Below are 6000 nucleotides of genomic sequence, written 5' to 3'. Positions count from 1 at the left end.
GAGAAATTGGAGTAATCACGTTGACGCAAATGTAAGAAACAACACTTCATAGTTGTCACAAATAGAAAAATAGGCAGAAGAAACTAAACAAAAAGAGGTGTCACCACCTTGTAAGAGGTGATAGTAAAATGGGTCATCTTTGCTGGTACAGATGGTGATGGTTTGTAGGTTAAACCAACTGTGAAATTGCCCTTGATGACCTGTTCTGTACAGGATAAAATGACCAGAAGCGTAAAGGACAACTTCACAAAGAGCCACTGCATTAGGGTTTGTCTGTTTTAGTCTACAAACACTGCCTAGCTGTGCGTGTTGTAGCAAAAGACTATTTGTCCACCACCTGGTTGTATTAACCTGGTCGGGGGCCCTAGGGCAAAAAAATGAGTTGCTGCCATTACACAGTATGCTATTTGTGTAATTTTATTAGTCACAAATTGACAAAGGTCACAATGGTCTTTGGGGGGTTGCTCCATAGATGTGAGAAATCGGATACAGCGATTGAGGTGGAGCCCCATTCATTCCTGTGAGAGTTGCTCAGTGAAGCATGAAGTCAAAAAAGTCTAAAATTACTTTGATGCTTGCCACTTCTTCCACCATACTTCTGCACTGTAGGGTCAACATGATTAAATGATTTAATCATGTGGCTCTTGTAGACGTTTGAAATGTTATCAGACCAAATGAATCAAATTCTGAGATTAACACGAGTCATTTCGTGGGGATTATGACGCTAGAATAAAATGTATCCATGGATTTAAAGATGTCTTTTTCGCCATGTAAATCAATGGGGGAAAGTATTTTTGGCCTAAAAGCATTACCACAACCAAGTAATGTAATTCAACCATTTGGTCACCAGGTCAAATTGGCTTCAAAGTCTGACAAACTTTCTGGGGACCTGGGTAGCTCACTTTGCCTGGTTGGTAATCTGTAATCTGTCTGCTACAAGAAACGTATTAATGGTTCAACAAAGGTAGACTGCAAGCTAGCAGACGCAGATGTAAACAGTGCAGACTTTGAAATGATAAATAAAAACTCTTTTGCATGTTTGATGTGACAGGAAATACATTCACAGTTTTTATTGTGAGTTTAGACATGAATTTGCCTGGGGCAGTGCGAACTGACACGAAGATGTGTCCACACAAGTTGAAAAATGCTTTCACTTATGTGGTAAACCGTTGTGCACTGTGAGGGGTGAATAAAGACAAACTGTCCAGCCAGGAAATTAGTGAGGTGAAAATTCACTTTGCTTTCTGTCTGAACACACTTTTATCAGCACACTGATGTACGATGTCCAAACCTCTGGATGTTAATATACCTTCTTGGCAAGAAAACTCCAGAAGTAAGAATCCACGCCCTTTTCTTCAAATCATCCTAATTCATACTATACTTTTTTGTTTTATAGAATACTTTTCTGATGTCTGTGTTTTCTTAGAATATAGTTAGAAAAGATGTGTTTCAATTTATACATAGAGCCACAGTAGTTTGTTTGAAATGAATTGAAGATTGGACAGTAGGCATGAGAAGGGAATCACTAAGGGAAAGGAAAGTATCCTCCACGTGAGAGCGACTGCCTCCAAGCCAAAACGATTCACAGATGCCAGTGTCTTCCCAAGACGAAGCACCCTGTGACTTTAAAATGCAGACAGCACTCTCATGTTATGACAGCAAAGAAATTAAGTGGGGGAAAAAAACACAGAAGAAATGTTTATCATTAAATATATCTGTGAAATCGAAGAAAACAGGAACCTAATGGATGTTGCTTCAATGCTAGAAGATTTTTGAAGTTTACTAGAAAGGCCATTTCATCTCTTACTTAATCACTTTCTGCCACAAAATCCAAAAAGAAGAAAACGATGCACTAAATGTTAATGCTCTTGTACAACACTGCACCTAATTTAGAGACTTTACAGTTCAAAACGTCTCAGAAAAATTTACGGTATGTAGGCTGTAAGATTGGATATTTACTCGCTAGCTTATTTTCAACAGCTGCTCTCCCGACTGTTGGGGTTATGTTCTAAATCAGGGCTGCAATTTTGCTTTGAAAAAAAATGTTATCAAACCGCTACTTTCCCCTCTGTCACAGCAAAGTTGGTTTTAATAATTCATCCCTCCTGACAAACCTCCTCTGGTCCCTTGAATTCCTGCAGTAAAGATTATCAACCTGAGGTTTACTGTGACTGAGAGGTGACACGGCTGCACGCTGGTGCTCTGGGTGTTTACTTATTGTCATTTGTGTCCTTTAGCAAACAGTCTTTGACAGGTTTTGATTTGACTGGAAGGCACAAATGATGGCATTACTTTAATAACCAGCCGTGGTCACAGTGGCTTTGCTCCTGAGCATTGACTATAATAGGAGTAATGTGTGGATGGTGTCCCTCTGGCTGGGCTGCCTCATTAAATGGCTGGAGAAGAGTGACTGGCTGCAGGGGCGATGAATTATTGATGAGAGAGCCTGATTAATTGAAATTTTCCTCCACAACGGCAGGGTATGTGCGTGCGTGGGCATATATGTGTGTGCACTTGGAGTAAGTGGCTTTATTTTGACTATAATCAGTTGATGCATATAGTGCAGCTGTTTTTCTATTTTTTAGTCTGCACAGTCCCACAATGCCAAACATTTACTGTATGTGCACTTACAAATATGACCGTAAATTATATTATTCACATAAGCACAGTCCACGTGGGAGTAATAACCCCAGGCAATCTGCAGAATGTGAGTGATTAATAAACAATTGGAGATATTTGTGTTGAGAGACTGAAAGCATCTCCCTCGATGTCGGTGTCCCGCACCTGCGACACAGGACAAGTGGTGAAAAATAAAAGATGAAGCTGTCAAGAGATGAGAAACAGGAGCAAATTGACACACCCTCTTTACAACGGTAAAGAGGGTGTTTACAAGCTGCGTTTGAATTCAGAAGTTGATCTGAAGGCTGACGTTGAGGTTGAGCCTGTGGCTCTTCCACGAATGACTAACTAATGATGCATTCGGGAGCTCGTCAACTCATAAAGGTCAGACTTTTCCTGGATAGTCACCAGGAAGGTTCTTAAAATGGTCTACAAAATGAAAATGCAAGTTATAAACTGAAATAACTCTTGTAGATTTCAAAAGTATGAGTTGTAGATCACATTCTGTTAATTTCAAAATGCTGTATTAGTCCTCTATACCGAGCAATTTGATGAGGTTTCAACAAGTAATAGACAAGCAATTCATCTTAACATATAAAAACAATGTAGAAGTACAAATGGCAGTGGCCTTTTCATTGGTCTAGCTAAGTGGACGGTTCAAAGATAATTTAAATGTATGAAAAAGAAAAATCATTATTTCCTGTGAAGTATTGGACACCTTTTGTCTCTTCCATCCTCCAAAAGTTTTGAAATGAAAATGGGAAAAAAGGAGTCACCCTTTGGTCACACACACTGAGGCTACATCGTGTGACAAATGAAAGGAAACATCAACATAAATAGGCATAACCACGAGACTACCAAGAGCTGCCAGAACAGCCTCAGCACTCTTTGTCATAGATTCTCCAAAAGTATTTATGTGGACTCTACTGGAGGAAGGAACACCATTTTTCTAAAACAATGAATATATTGGTTGTTTGGTCCATATAATGTCAGAAAATGATGACAAAGGTTTCCCAAGTCCAAGGTGACCTCCTGGAATCTTTTGCCTTGTTTTCTCCCCAACCTCAAAATACTCAGTTTACTGCCAAATGAGCCAGAAAATGTTTACATTTGAAAATCAGAGAAATTAAATCAGAGAATTTAGACATTTCCTCTTAAATAAAAATAACTCAAAATATTGAATTGATTATTGAACGTTTTTGGTGATTGATTGAATAGTACCCAGGATTTGAATGGTTCTATGCACCATATTGCCCATTATTTTGTCCCCCCTCACTATATGACGACAAGCTTTCCTCTCCATTGCTACAGACATATGATGCTGCTTTTAGATGTGGCCAAACAACACCTATGGACTAGTTTCATTCGGGCATACCCTGTCCTTATTCAACCCAGAATAATGCTGCAATTCTCGACCCTGGACAGGCCTTGTCAGACTTTTGAAACAGAAACAAACAGGGACTTTGGAAGCTCCAGCCCCTGATTTGGACACATCTACGACACCTCCATTATCTTGTTTCCTTTCCATCCTTTGTCAACATGCATATACAGACCATTCTGTTCACTGAACTTCTAATAAGAGCCATAAAAGATGCCATCAAGATTCTGTCTGAAGTCGTGCCAGAGGAAATTACAAGCCATCCTGGCAACCAACCGCCAATAACAAATGACTTATATATAAAGCTGCATTGTTTTGAAATTCATGAAGGCAGAATATATTACGATTCAGTTTTTAAAGTGCTTAAAGTGCGTAAACTCATTTTTACCCCTTAGTTTGATGTGACATTTACTGACTCCAATGAAGATCATTGCATAAGCTTCCATATCACTCACAAAGTGTTACGAAGTGTAGGGTAAACCTGAGGCAGAGCCTTGAGGCAAGTATTCTACTGAAAAAATGATGTGATAGAAAGAGATACACTACCACTTAGTGCATGGGTACTGCAAAATTTTGCAGCAGAATAAGGGGTTGAAACTGTGTTGTGCATGTGCAAAGAGCTGTTGTTTCTCTGAATGTCTGGCTCTGTGGCAGCTACTGCAGCATAATGAGTCCCGGAGCTGAAGCTGCAGTCCACACACTGTTTACATTCATGTTAAAGGTTGACGTCTTAAGCATTTCTTTGCTCCCTCTGGAACCACGATAGATAAAGTGAACTTTTTTTTTTTTCACTATGGAAACGACACGCGGCATTCAGTTTATTGTCATGACCGAGTGCTGAAAGCGTCAGTATGTGCCAGTGAGTACTACAGCACAACATGTTTACTTTCCTCGCAGACATTTCAGGCCTGCACTGATCATCTCACTGAGACCAATTAATTGATTTATTTGATTACCAAAAATAATGTGCACAGTTACGGTGCAGTCAATTACCAATGCACATTGGAACTGGTCGATGTAGAGGAGTATCGGAGGAAGAAAGATTGAATGGAGAAAGACTGTGAATACTGTGATTTAAACCTTGAGGATGATAAAATTCCTTTTATTTTATACTGCCCTTTATATCATGATTTACGCCAAAAGTTATTTCAAAAATAATGCTCCTGAGTTCATAGGTCTGGAGGATGGAGCTTTGATTGAACTTCTTTTTAATAAAGTGTGTGCATTTGTCCAAAGCATGTGACAGGAGGAGGAAACTGACAAAAAACATGAAAAACTCCTGTGTTTATGCCCATGTATTGTGTTGGTTTGTTATTTATGGGCCATGTCTGTGAATCTGCACATATTCTATTCTACTTTTTTTTTTTAACTTATTTATTTATTTTGTATATGCTTAGTTGTTAGTTGTTGTGGACATATGCTGGCACACCGGAAGGCTTAGTTTTGGTTGTATACATTTAGGTGTCTGTATGATACTGCATGGGATGGGTCATGGTAACATGACCAGACACATAAATAGAATTTCATTCATTCATTCGTTTTCCTGTCTCCCACAGCAAAAAAATAATACGTGGATAGCCTATAATATTCTAAAATCAAATTCAACTACATAACTAAATTACCCTTCTCCATTAACATATTGTTGTGGACTCTTAACTCATTAAAATAAACTGTTGAGATCATTCCTCTTTCAGGCCCTTTGGGGCTATAGACAATCCAAATAATCCATTACAACTCAGATTGAAGTGAAAGCCTCTCCGCTCCTTGAGGCATTACCGAACTTCAATACTCAAATAATGTAGTTCATTAACCACATGTCCACGTCTGCTGAAACGCCTGACAGTTTTTGATTTAATTTGTTAACTTGAACGTAACATTGTATTTACGACTGACTTCAGCTGTCTCCGCACATAGAACCTTTACCAGGATATGGGTGAGTAAAACAAGTATTCTCCTCACTCATGCAGTAAAAAAGTAGTAAAAACCATTTTAGGCAATCGTGC

This window comes from Echiichthys vipera (assembly GCF_963691815.1).
Source record: "Echiichthys vipera genome assembly, chromosome: 21".
NCBI classification, from domain to species: domain Eukaryota; kingdom Metazoa; phylum Chordata; class Actinopteri; order Perciformes; family Trachinidae; genus Echiichthys; species Echiichthys vipera.
The sequence above is the reverse complement of the archived record's forward strand: the minus strand, read 5'-3'. Positions refer to the sequence as shown.